Source organism: Mytilus californianus, unplaced genomic scaffold (genome assembly GCF_021869535.1).
Source record: "Mytilus californianus isolate M0D057914Y unplaced genomic scaffold, xbMytCali1.0.p SCAF_77, whole genome shotgun sequence".
Classification (NCBI taxonomy): domain Eukaryota; kingdom Metazoa; phylum Mollusca; class Bivalvia; order Mytilida; family Mytilidae; genus Mytilus; species Mytilus californianus.
The window spans coordinates 255,552-271,143 of NW_026262731.1; positions in this window are offsets into that span (position 1 = coordinate 255,552).

Sequence of the window (15,592 nt, forward strand, 5' to 3'; positions counted from 1 at the left end):
AAAGGGTATCTAGTTTAAAAAATATATACGATGACCTCGCCCATCAATCAAGAGGGCCGCCATGGCTGAAAATATACATGGGGGTAAAATGCAGTTTTTGGCTTATATCTCTGAAACTGAAGCATTTAGAGCAAATCTGACATAGGGGTAAAAATTTTCATCTGGTCAAGATCTATCTGACCTGAAATTTTCAGACGCATCAGCCAATCCGTTGTTGGGTTGCTGCCCCTGAATTGGTAATTTTCAGGAAATTTTGCAGTTTTTGGTTATTATCTTGAATATTTAAATAGAAACTGTAAACAGTAAAATTGTTCAGCAAAGTAAGATCTACAAATAAGTCAACATGACCAAAATTGTCAATTAGCCCCATAAGAAGTTATTGCCCTTTATAGTCAATTTTTCACAATTTTTCGTAAATTTTTGTAATCTTTTTCAAAAAACTTCTCCTTTGAAACTACTGGGCCAAATTAAACCAAACTTGGTCTAAATCAGCCTTAGGGTATCTAGTTTGAAAAATATATCTGATGACCCCACCCATCAACCAAGATGGCCGCCATGGTTAAAAATAGAATATGGGGGATAAAATGCAGTTTGGCTTATATCTCTGAAACTAAAACATTTAGAGCAAATTTGAAATGAGGTAAAAATGTTCATCAGGTCAAGATCTATCTGCCCTGACATTTTCAGACGCATCAGACAACCCGTTGTTGGGTTGCTCCCTCTGAATTGTTAATTTTAAGGAAATTTTGCAGTGTTTGGTTATTATCTTGAATATTATAATAGAGATAAACTGTAAACAGCGAAAATGTTCAGCAAAGTAAGCTCTACAAATAAATCAACATGATCAAAATTGTCACTTGACCCCTTCAGGAGTTATTGCCCTATAAAGTCAATTTTTCACAATTTTTCGTTAATTTTTTTAATCTTTTACACAAATCTTTTCCTCTGAAACTACTGGGCCAAGTTCATTATAGATAAAGATAACTGTAAACAGCAAGAATGTTCAGTGAAGTAAAATCTACAAACAAGTCACCATCACCAAAAGAGAGACTTTTCTCATAAATTCTATTCTTGTCTTTACCGTTGTAGAGTGTCCGTTGTTTAATATGCACTGCAGCACATAGATCAAGGTGAGCGACACCCTCTAGTTATAGTTTTCTTCAATTTTATGCCGTTGTCGAATCTCAATTTAATTTTTCACTATTTTCCTTGGAATATATGCTGTTGTCGGATCGCACTTTTTTCTGTTTTCCTTGGATGATATGCTGTTGTCGGATCACACTTTTTTTCTATTTCCTTGAATTATATGCTGTTGTCGGATCACACTTTTTCTATTTTCCTTCAATTTTATGCCGTTGTCGGATCACACATTTTTTATTGTCCTTCAATTTTATGCCGTTTTCGTCTCTCACTTCTTTTTGTTTTCCTTGAATTGTATGCCGTTGTCGGATCACATTTATAATTTTTTCCTTGTATTATATGTTGTTGTCGGATCACAATTATTTTCCTTCATTCTATGCCGTTGTCGGATCACACTTTTCTATTTTCTTTGGATGATATACTGTTGTCGGATCACACTTTTTTTTTCTATTTCCTTGATTTATATCCTGTTGTCGGATCACACTTTTTCATTATTTTCCTTGGATTATATGTTGTTGTCGGATCACACTTTTTCATTATTTTCCTTGGATTATATGTTGTTGTCGGATCACACTTTTTATATTTTTCTTCAATTTTATGCCGTTGTCGAATCACATTTTAATTTTTCATTATTATCCTTTGATTAAATGATGTTGTAGGATTACACTTTTTTTCTATTTTACTTGGATGATATGCTGTTGTCGGATCACACTTTGTCTATTTTCCTTCAATTTCATGCCGTTGTCGGATCACACTTTTTCTATTTTCCTTCAATTCTATGCCGTTGTCGAATCACATTTGTATTATTTTCCTTGGTTTATATGTTATTTTCATATCACACTTTTTCTATTTTCCTTCAATTTTATGCCGTTGTCGGATCACACTTTTTCTTTTTTCCTTTAATTTTATGCCGTTGTCGGATCACACTTTTTCTATTTTCCTTCAATTCTATGCCGTTGTCGGATCACACTTTTCTATTTTCCTTGGATGATATACTGTTGTCGGATCACACACTTGTTTCTATTTCCTTGGATTATATTCTGTTGTCGGATCACACTTTTTCATTATTTTCCTTGGATTATATGTTGTTGTCGGATTACACTTTTTCTATTTTCCGTCAATTTTATGCCGTTGTCGGATCACATTTATATTATTTTCCATGGATTATATGTTTTTGTCGGATCACACTTTTTGTATTTTCCTTCAATTCTATGACGTTGTCTGATCACAGTTTTTCTATTTTCCTTCAATTCTATGCCGTTGTCGGATCACACCTTTTCTATTTTCCTTCAATTCTATGCTGTTGTCGGATCACACTTTTTCATTATTTTCCTTGGATTAAAATTTGTTGTCGGATCAAACTTTTTCTATTTTCCTTCAATTTTATGCCGTTGTCGGATCACACTTTTTCTTTTTTTCTTTAATTTTATGCCGTTGTCGGATCACACTTTTTCTATTTTCCTTCAATTCTATGCCGTTGTCGGATCACACTTTTCTATTTTCCTTGGATGATATACTGTTGTCGGATCACACACTTGTTTCTATTTCCTTGGATTATATGCTGTTGTCGGATCACACTTTTTCATTATTTTCCTTGGATTATATGTTGTTGTCGGATTACACTTTTTCTATTTTCTGTCAATTTTATGCAGTTGTCGGATCACATTTATATTATTTTCCATGGATTATATGTTGTTGTCGGATCACAGTTTTTGTATTTTCCTTCAATTCTATGCCGTTGTCTGATCACACTTTTTCTATTTTCCTTCAATTCTATGCCGTTGTCGGATCATACTTTTTCTATTTTCCTTCAATTCTATGCCGTTGTCGGATCACACTTTTTCATTATTTTCCTTGGATTAAAATTTGTTGTCGGATCAAACTTTTTCTATTTTCCTTCAATTTTATGCCGTTGTCCGATCACACTTTTTCTATTTTCCTTCAATTTTATGCCGTTGTCGGATCACATTTATATTATTTTCCTTGGATTATATGTTGTTGTCGGATCACAATTTTATATTTTTCTTCAATTTTATGCCGTTGTCGAATCACATTTTATTTTTTCATTATTTTCCTTTGATTAAAGGCTGTTGTCGGATCACACTTTTTTTCTATTTTCCTTGGATGATATGTTGTTGTCGGATCACACTTTTTTTCTATTTTCCTTGGATAATATGCCGTTGTCGGATCAAACTTTGTTTTTGTTTATATTGGATTATATGTTGTTGTCGAATCACACTTTTTCTGAGAAAACATTTAAGGTCGTAAAAATTACTTACTTAGTATGCAAAATTGAGATCCCTATTAGCAGTATACTGCATTATAGATTAAGAAATCAATTGTTGAAATAACCAACTCGATACTTGATTATTTATTTCAGAAAATGAACCAAACAAAAAAGAAGCATTCGCTCTGGATCAAGCATCTGTCAACCAAAACCTTCCTGTTTCTGTCACTTTGCGTCAACAGATAAAGCTAAAGAAGTCTGTGATTGAAACTCTGACCATAACTAGCTGTATAAAAATCGGCAATACATTAGTGTTTACCGACCTTTGGAATGACCAACTTTTCATTTGTAATTCAGACGGCACTGATGTCCATCACATACATCTGCCCTATCGACCATATTATATAACAGAAGTAGATAGTAACACGGTGGCAATATCATGTACACTTTACAGTACCATACTGATAATAAATATATCTACAGGTTCTATCACCCGTTCAATCAACACCAGTGGTGAATGCGACGGAATATCAGATGATGATAATAACCTGTACGTTGTTATTAATCGAAGTATAATACATGTGATGAGCCCAACAGGTAAAGTAATAAGTACTATACCTTTACCTTCGAACAGTTTCAACGACATTACAGTACACAGAGACAGGTTGTTCTGTATAGACACAAAATCAATATACTGCTGCTCGTTGGATGGAAAACAAATATGGGAGTTTAAAAATGATAAATATAAAGCTTTAAATCATATGACAACAGATGATGGGGGGAATGTGTATGTGACTGATTGGGCTACCAAAACTGTATTAGTAGTATCTGAGGATGGTAAAAATTATAGAGAAATTCTTACTTGTTCAGATGGATTGAATACGCCGTGTGGAATTTATTTTGACAAAAAAGAAAATATCTTGCTTGTTTGTAATTCTGATGGAAAAGCTTTCCTTTTTGACGTAAACAATAAATGAACATGGATTAGTTTATTCGGATTCGGATTTGTTTTTGCATTCAGTCATTCTAAATGGAGTTTATTCATTTGTCTGTTTTCTACTAAATTCAAATTCAATTTAATCAATATTTATTTATTTTACATAATTACTACAATTATTTCTTATAAGTTCTAATATGTGCAATGGTATACATGCCATCCACCATATTGTGCATAAGGAATTGCCTGTGCCAAGTCAGGAATATGGCTGTTGTTTTCCATTCATTTGATGTGTTTGAGCTTCTGATTTTGCCATTCGAAAAGGGGGCTTTCCTTTTTTAATTTCCCTTTGGAGTTCCGTATAATAGTTATTTAACTTTATACCGTATTCCGAATTCAACTGAACGGTCATCAAAACAATTTCATTGAATTTTTTAAGAAATTTTCCTTAGGTTAGATAACGGATAGTCTAGCAAAAACAGAGCAAAGCGGAGCAATACCGTAAGTGGCCTATGCTCTACCAAGGGGATACAGGATTAAGCAACTAAGCAAGATTGGGGTTGGGATGGTTCTTGGAAAAATCAAATATCAGTTCATATTTTAAAAACCCACAAACATGGTTTTGATGTAAAAATTATTTACTTGACTCGTTTAGAACTTTTTTTAATGTGTAGTAGATTGCTTATGTGTATCTTAACCACTCAGGGTTTGGCTTTTTTTATTATGTATTTAAATTTTAGTCCTTTGTATGTCCTTAATAACAATCATCCTTGAAAAAAATTGATTATTTACGGACATTTAATAAAATAGAACACATTTCTCATTTCTTTCTTTCGTCAGTTCATACCCCCATCAAATTATCCTCGTAGAATTAAATATACGGATTTCTTCATTTGTTTATTTGTCTCGTCTCGAATATAAAGGAGAGATTTGCCAGTGCACAATTAATGTTGGTCTCTGGACGTTAAGCAACCAACAATTACATAATCTTCATAAATCTGTCAAACTACAAGTGATAGGTCAGTACAATGTGTAATAACATCAAAACAGTTATCCTTTAATATTTCACTTACTAACTAAAATGAGGGCAAAGAAAAGAAAGTCCAAGTTATAGAGGACAAAAAAAAATGTAAATGAGACAGTACTCCAAAGACATAAATAAGTATATAAATGTGGCATATACGTCAATGAGGCAGTAAAACAAGGACACAAAACAATAGACAAAGATGTGTCATATACGTCACTGACGTATTCCAACGACATATATTTAAAAAAAAAATGTAGCATATACGTCAATGAGACAGTATCACTCGATTAATAACAAAAATATCTGTCATACATGTCGGTGACACAGTACTCCAACGACACAAATAATAAACAAAACAATGTATAAAAAGATGTGGCATACATACAAACGAGACAAAAAAATTATATTTCTATGGGTGCCAAGTCATCTTGGCATTTACGGAAACACAGGAAGCAAAGCATGCCTTGAACGACCAAATATCTAAATTTGAATAACCACATACTGATTTTAAATCTAATATAAGACAACATGTTTTAAATATATGGAAAATGCTTGGGGTAAAAAGAACGACAATAAATTGCATGAAATTAAACCGTTGCAAATTTTAAATAAATTTATAAGCAGGAAAGATCAGTGTGTTATGTCTAGATGCATTATTGGATATGCTAGTAATAACACACGAGTATCTTTAAAAAAAACGAAATTCAACCAGAATGTATATCTTGCGATTGCAAGTATGCAATAAACATATTTTAATTGAATGTATAGACTTTTCCGATATCCGGGAAAAAACATTTTAATGTAACTAATAATGTAATGTAAATAATATGTATGATTTCTTGAATAATATTTCTCTTGAAATAATTGTTTGTTTTTTAAAGAAATTGGAATATATTCCAAAATATGAATTTGTTGTATTAGTTTAAAATGATTTTAAGTTTGTATCATGTTATCTTATTGCTGAATTTTTATTTCGCTTTAAACTCCAGTTTTAGTAAATAGAAAGACTTTTTGTCTGTTTTTAAAAAATAGAAACGTCTTGTTATAATATTTAGAATAGCTCTTGCCGCGATACAGCCTTTTTGTGCTTATGCAGCGTAAGGCAATCACCAATCAATCAATTCCACCGAGACATTTACCAAACCAATCAAAAACACAAGAAAGGTGTGTCATTCACCTCAATGACACAATACTCAAACGATAAAAATGATAGAATAATAGACGTTATTGAGACAGTACCTAACTCCACAAATAATCAAAACAGATGACTTATTTACATAAATGACACAGTCACAAAACATAAAGAAAGATGTTGCATATACGTGAACGACACAGTACCAAGCAGTCCCCAAGAGTGACTGGGGAATAGAAGTATGGTCGCCATTGGTCTTCCTCCGACCGGCTAAAGTGGGGCGTCCGTTTGGCTGTGCGGGATGTACAAGTTTGCAGCCACGTCCGGTCAGAATGGGGACGTTAAATCCGATGCCTCGTGTAAAGAGAGTGCCACGCTCTTTGCACGTTAAGAACCCTTGCAACAACTCTTTGAGGGGTCCGTAGGTGACCTGTTGCAAGGCTAAATTTCTGTCCCTATCCAATATACCCTCATTTCCAGTGGCAGTCTAAATTTCTCCGACCTTAATCCCGGACGCCCCTATTACAGAACCTACCTATGTTATTTATTGTTAATTTGTTCTCGTCCTGAATATGCATGAAATATTTGCCACTGGACGTTGAGCAACCAACAATCAATCAATCAGTACCAAGCAAAACAAATTATAAATACGTGTGGCATATACCCCCGACGACACATTACATATAATAAAAAAGAGCGGTATATTCGTCATTAAGAAAGTATCTGCACATTACAAATAGTGTAAAAAGTGGCATATACATTTGTGTGCTTCAAAGAGACATTATCCAATTAAGTCAAATAGTAAAGAAGTTGACATTTACATCAATGGAACACTACAAACAAATCGTGCATATCCGCTAGAAAAGAGTACCCTAACGACACAAATAATAATAAATATGTTGTAAACACGCAATGAGACAGTACACCAACTACATAAATAATAAAAGATGTGGTATATTCGCCAACAAGTAAGTACAGCAACGACTCTTACAGTGAGCACATGTGGCATTAACAGCAATCCGACAGTAAAACGATGTGGCATATTTGTCAAAGAAAATACCCTAAGGACGCAAATGATAAAAAAAGATGTGGCACATACGTCAATGAGCCCGTATTCAAAGGACACAGGTATTAAAAGTGATATGCGTTATATACCTCAATGTCATACTACTAATACGACACAAATAATAAAAAAAATAATGTGAATAATAATATCCGTCAATTGGACAGTACCCTAACAAAACAAATAATCAAAAACAAAGATGTGGCATATACGTCAAGGAAACACGGTAATACAACGACACAAATATTAAGAATTGAGTCATACTGCGGATTATTTTTTTTCGTTGGTACTAATTTTCGTTGATTAAGGACATTTTCAAGAATATTTGATTCGTTGTTTACAAAAGTCTGCATTCAAGCCTATAAAAAATCGTATTATGTTGAAAAAAAAAATTTATGGATCACCTGTACCTACTTAAAAAAAAATTGGTATCCAACGAGAAATGATAAAACAAAAGTGCCAACACGACAGAACCCCAGCGGCGGAAATTGTAAAAAAAAACATGGCAACAAGGCCAATTAGACAATACTTCAACGACAAAAATAATAAAAATGCAAGCCATTTAAATCAATAAAGTAGAACCCCAAGGACGCAAATCTTAAATCAAAGCACTGTAAGCGCTCTAGGCAGTTAATCAAAATACAAGGCAAAAGAAATGATGAAAACTGTGGCAGTGTTGCTTTAATTGTTCATCACAGCTTATTATACATGTATTCCAAGTATCAGATTTTTTTTTTGTACATGAACTGCACGTATTTTCACAATATACAATTTGTTTTCAAACGTTTTATCATTTATTTTTAAATTACTTTAGAATATGTATCCTATTGAAGATGTCTGAGAAGATGTATGTACACTGTTCCAGGTTAGGGGAAGGTTTGGCGCCAGTAAACATGTTTAACCCTGTCCCATGTCCAGAGCCTGTAATTCAGTGGTTGTCATTTGTTGCTGTACATTATATTTGTTTTTCATTATTGATTTGTACATAAATCAGGCCGCTGGTTTTCTTGTTGGAACTGTTTTCGTTTGTCATTTCGGGGCCTTTTATAGCTTACTATGCGGTATGGGTTTGGTCATTGTTGCAGGTCGTACAGTGACATATTGACGCTAACTTATGCAGGAACATTGTCATCAAAAATACGGTGTCCCACAGTGGTGTATGGTTTAATTCCACTATGTTCAATGTACTAAGAGTTTTTATATGCCACATTAGCATTTTTAAGTTGGATCAGCATGTGTCACTCAGTACACAAACTGATTTAATAATGTTGGGAACAATCTGAGGTGTTGTAGTTGTATTGTTTATCATGCATGGATCATATTACACAAAATGCTGATGTTGTTGGCCAAGCAGTGATACAACTTATTTATCTTTTAATTTTCTTTTACAGTATTGTACTTCTAAGTGTCCGAGCTATTAAATTTACATCGAATTTTATACAAATATTTTGTCCGTCTTTTTTACTATTTTTATATTCTTCATTTCTTACATACTTTATAAAACATAGTTCCTGTATTTGCACAATGTATCATCATTATGAGTTCAAACTATATTTATATAACTGATAACTGGGTGTACTTCTTCTATATATATAAATAGTCTGCAATAATACAATGTATCTCTCTTTTTGTAGTAACCGTTGCACAGATATATCATAGTTTTGAAAGTATCATTAGACAGCCTCTAAAAATAGCTGAACCGTTACGGCAAACTCCATGACAAATAATATTCATGTGTTGTAACCACTGGCAATATTGTAATAATTCTTGTCAGACAACCTAACTAAAATTTGTCTGACTAGTCACCTGGTAAAAATCTTCATAGTTGATACATGTACTTTGATCATATCTGTAGATATACATGAATATATATATATGTAGGGTTCTAAAGTACGATTGGACGCTAATGTACGATGGTCACGCTAAAGTGCGATGATCTGCGCTAAAGTGCGATGCCTCCATACACTAAAGTCCGATGGTCCGCGAATGTGTAGACGAAAGAAACGTAGTCGTTTATACAAACCAAAAATGAACATGCCGGAAGATAAAATAAGAATATTTGATTAACAACTTTTAAACCAAATGTCCATAACTTAATTTCAAACCTTGCTTTTTCGGCTGAAGCAAATGTGTTTTTTTTTTTATTTTCGGGTGCTGAAAGAAGGACTTGTGTCCTGCAGTCGATCATTTTACTATATAGATACAAAATAGTATACGCATAGGTATCCTGTATCCTGCTTCTAATGGAAGTGAACGGATGCATTTAAATCATTGTTTACGTTGCAGTTTACTTTGTGTTCCCCGTTAAAATATTGTCGATTTTATAAAAAAAAGTAACATCGTTAAAATAAAGCTACATGTTTTCAAGCGTAAATTATAAATTGTCGGCTAAAACATAGTTCGTACATTATAGGAAAATATAACATGTATTTGTACTCGCTACGAAGAAGGAGAAAGCTCGGCGATCATTGCCTTTCTTTCGCATTTAAATTAAAGCTTGTACAAATAAATGGTACTTATCCGACTATGAACGAATTTGTATTTGTAATTTACAATTACGACTGTAAGGAGAGGTGTTCACATTATTGATAGACTGTATGAACGGCAAACTACACCAATTATCCTAATATTTATTTCGCCAGAATTGATAAAAATTCATTTACAGGAAATATAGTATTTTGTGACACCTAAATTACCTTTTTAGCAATTATTACGTCGTCGGTCTTCTTAATTTAGAAACAATCACTAACCCTACCGGTAAATTATAAAGCCTATCGCATATATTGTACCTTAGCATACTAGCTTTTGCAAAATGACTTTTTTTAACATCCACGTACTTAATATTTAAGCCCTCGAACCTTACCCTATTGGTCCATCACACTTTAGCGTGATATACTACGTCATTTGGCAAACAAACAACTATCGAACTTTAGTGAGAGACACCATCGTACTTTAGCGTAGACCATCGCACTTTAGAGTCCTACATATATATTCAAAACATCATAATGGTCTAGAGTTTCATAGCTGTCATGGAATTATTGTGATGACTAGTCAATGCAGCTGCTAAATAGAATCATGTATTGTACATGCATGTCTTGTCACTTGTAGGATATTACAGGCAAGAATTGCAATCTAGCTGAAATAAAAACAAATACAAATAGTTATATTGTTTATTAAAACATACAATCATGATAAAATATAATACACAAGTTTTGTCCATGAAAAGAAATCTTCATGGGTTATTCTTTTTTAAGTGTCAGATCAAAGTTTGATTTTTGACAAAAAGATGTGCAGTTTTAGATATAAAATTATGTTAAATTTTATTTCTTTTATTCAATTTCATATGTGTATGTCATTTAATATATTATGTTCTAGTCTGCCTCTGTTTTAGGTTGACACATGGTTTCTGATATGTCTATCGGACAGAATTATATTGTGAATTCCAAAATTAAAGTATCCATTTAATATTGCGAATCTCTGAAGACTGGCTCAAATGAGAGTTTTAATAGATATGATTCCAGTCCATTACCAAAAATCGAATATTTCCAAAAAATTTGAATAAGATTTTTATATTTGCTATCAATGTCTTGTTACATTTTTCACATGAATTAAAAGATTATAAATTTCAGAGAGCATTTCCATCAACTTTTACCTAACCAATTTATAAGAAGTGGCCATTTCTCCCTGATTTTTTTCAATTGATTAGGTAGGGAAGTCATGTTTTTAAATAGCCCGATAGATGCTAATTATAGAACGTGAAAATACGTCACATCATCTATTTTCATATCTGGAACAGGTATTCCTACAATAAACAAGGCCAAGACTATTGATTTTATGGTTGTTTATCAAAACCAATATTGATTTTCTTTGTTAACGCCCCTGAGGAACATTAAAATATGAATTATCAACTAATAGATATTCAAAATTAGTTTCGTAGTAAAAACATATATTGCTTCAGTAAGGGGGTTAATGTTGGTATGTGATTTGTAGCGTACAGGTATTTCATAGCTTTGTTTAACTTAAAACTAACAAAACAATAAAAAAAAACAGGGATTTAATATCAAAACAAAATTTTTCATAGCTTTGTTTCACTTAAAACTAACAAAACAATAAAAAAAAACTGGGATTTAATATCAAAACAAAATTAAGCGCTTTAATAATCTAATTATCTGATATAAACCAGCTTATCTGATTCAAGATCGGTCTCTGTTTCAATGTATATACTGGCATCTTTAAATGCAGCGGAATATCTGTTTGTTTTGGTTTCTTATTCTGTATGTCTGGCATATCCCATGTACCACAGTATCGTAGCTTCATGGGCACAGCATCACACAGTTCGGGCTCCGGCCTTACATTCACAAAACCAACCGTTAACTGGAAGGGTATCATCATCCTCATTTAATTAAAGCCATAGACAGAATTGTTTACAGCTAGTGTGTCTGGATTGAACGATGGACGACGAGACAGTATGTAGAAAGATATTGCCGTCATTGTCAAGATGCTGGTTGGCATAGTTAGGAGCCTGATATAATTTGTAAACACCAAATGTAACTATGATGTTGTTTTCCTCAATCTGGATGTATCTATCTCTGTCCCGCTTTTTAAGGTTTTACCGTCTATATGAACCGGACAACATCTTACACCAGTTGGTACTATAACACCTTGTGTTACAAACACATGTAATCTGGCCTTTTTTGGCACTGTAACAAATGGACCCTTTGTTGTGATACAGATGCAACACTTTCTTGATGTTTTACCTACAGTCATTATTGGTAGTGTAATTGATTTGTTCTGTGGTGTTGTTTCATTTTCTGATGACTTAGGTACCGGTGCAGGGACGGTGGTAACAATGTCAGTACTAGTTATCTACACAGTTGGTGGATTGGCGATAAAATTGCTGTCTATATTTGTTAAATATAATACTATTTTCAAAAACGTTCTTGTTCAAGGTTTCGTACACAATAAGCAACACATTATTTTTTCTTTAATGAAATGATATATAGTCAAAATGATCCATAATGACTCTATGAATTAAACAAACATCCGAAAAAATATGATAGAAACATTACAATTTGATATTTCAACAAAAAAAAAATGCAAAAATTCTGCGTATGATTTGAACCCTTTATTAAAAACTATCTTTTACAGTTCTATGCGATACCGATGGAGCCTCGGCGCCTCTTAGAGATAAATGTTATTAAGCAGATATATAGGTACAATTTCGTGATGTGCTACTTTTTTTTTATTAAAATAGTTATCAAAGGAACCAGGATTATAATTTAATACGCCAGACGCGCGTTTCGTCTACATAAGACTCATCAGTGACGCTCAGATCAAAATAGAAAAGTTGTTTTTTTCTTTTTTGAGGAAAAAAGTTGTATAAATTACAACAACAACAAAAATATAACTTTGTTTTAGTTTAAAATGTCCTTCTCAGGGGATTGCCTTTTTTTCCCCACCTAAAACATGGTAAATTCCGCATATATGACCTTCATTTGGGGGTGGAGAATGGGGGGGGGGGGGGGGGGGGGGTGCTAAATTAACTATTTTTCAGACATATCATAATAATCATTATATATATAAATCGAGATATTGATCAAAAAAACTTTTTATTTCTTGCTTTTATCGTAAATTTAAAATTTATTTTATATTTTCAGCACTTTTTGAAAAATTGACCCTTCTTTGAAAAAATCATGGGAAAGTGGCCCTCCTTCTTTATAATGGACTACAACAATGTATGCTTGTTATATTTCATATTTTATTCTACATATATCTGTGTTAAAAATTGGTAGACTTTTTTCCAGCAGATTATTTCAAGTACATTATCATACAAATAAGATCAATGCTAAATGTCAATCAATTTTTGGGAGTCAAATTACAGTGTCCTAATCTTATTGACATCACTTTCCCAAAATCCATTTGAACATTGATGATTAGTCATGTCTCAGTCTTTACAGCTGAACGGGCATGCTATATAAGAAATCGGTTAAAGTTTACAAATAGATGGCTCAACGACGTACTACATGTACTTTCAATGACAGAAACCAATCCAACGCTATACAGTCTACATTTTGCTTGCCGTAAATACCCACGTCAGCATACACTACAAAAGCCATTATCAATGGGGGAGTGTTCTGCAATTTTAATAAATCATTATATAAAATTCAGGAAATTCATTTTTTTTTTGAAGATTTGAAAAAAAAAAATCATAAAACATTCGTTTATTTTACATGTATGTTTATTCAATAAATTTTAGTATAAGATTAAGGAAAATTAATTAATATTTTATCAAGAATTTCAAAAACAATGCATATATTTATAATGGTACGAGTCTGTAGTGGTACAAGTTCGCAATGATACGACTTCGCAGTGTTACGAGTTAACGTTGGTACGAGTTGACTTTTAGTGGTACGAGTTGACTTTAAGTGGTACGAGTTGACATGATACGAGTTTGCAATAGTAAGAGTTGACTTGCATCCCTGGGGAGAACTCGGAGTTTGGACAATATAAGTTCTACAGTACAAAGTTAAGAGATACAAATCAGACAAAGGACTATTACATGGATCAAAGGCGAGGTCTGATTGATCTGCCTTTAATAAATATAATTGACCCCCTCCACCCCCCACCCCCACTCCCTCTTCCAAGTCCATAATGTCACTCCATACCATGTTTGGAATAAAATTACAGATGAATAAAAATTCACATAAACAGAAAATTTAGGGGCAGAAATAAAAAAAAGTTCCGATTTAGAAAAAGTATCATAAACTTTGAAATGTCAAAGTCGGACCATAAGCACTTGTTTCTATGCATGGGAAAATCCGCTATCAACGTATATTTTGAGCTCCTAAATATACGTTAAAAGTGGATCTTCCCATGGATAGAAAAGAATGCCTGTGAGTCGGACACTGGCTTCATGATCATGATGATGGTTCATCTCATCTGACTGGAAGTTTTTCGGACATTCAGATACTGAATTTGACGCCATCGCTTGCTTATCACATGTAAGGTATATAAAACTAGCCTACCTTCATAGCCATTCCATTTTCCAATCATTCCCTTTTTCGATTTTTTTCCATTGACATTACATTTCTATCATTCATCAAACCCTAACAAAATCAATTTTGTAATGAATGAAATAAATGAAACGAGCGATCTGATTGGTCCATTTTTCCATTTTGACCTTTACATCGGCAAATCAGATCTCTCGTTTTATTCAATTCATCAATAACAACTTTATTTGACAAAGTCAGTTATGTGATAGACGGAATAATATAAAAGGAAGGAATTCAAGTGTGCATACATTTAATTCAAATCAATTAAATAATCGCAATCATCTTAAATAAAAAGAATATCATGATTAACAATAATTACCTTTATATCATAAGTATCCTCCAAATTTAAAAGGTCCTTGATACTTACGTTTCGTTTTCTGAGTTAAAATTACCGCCAACTTAGACTACTATAATTCCGTGTTATAGTAGTCTCAGCCGCCAAACAATATTTCCTATGCCTTTTGCCATTTGGGAAATGTAAACGACTTGTATTTAGAGATTTCCGGCGATTAAATATTTCATACAATTGTTCTTTGACATCTTATCTAAAAGCACACGTATGGAAAGCCTCAGCTGTCATATATTAGAGATTTACAAAACGTTATGCTGAAGCTTAAAATGTAAAGTTAAGACAGCGTGATGTTGAATTGAGTCATCAAAATGCTAACTCTAAAATACAATATGCTAATTTTAATCTGCGCAATGCTGACTTGCATTGACAAGTGCTTTAGTCGGATAGTTATAATAAGTCACGATGTTGTGATGATATGCCAAACACACGTAACGTTGGGTTTAAAGTACATGATGTGAAGTTGACGTTGCATGATGTTACCTTGCAGATGGATACTGCTCAGTCATCCATTTCGATAGCCATGATAACACATAAAATGAATAGCTAAAATGTATGGTGCTGACTTGTTATTAAAAAATGTTGAGCTGAGATAGTACGATGTTATATCATAGTGATATTACGGTAGGTCTATCATGCAATCTGTTGATTAAAAACACCATGAT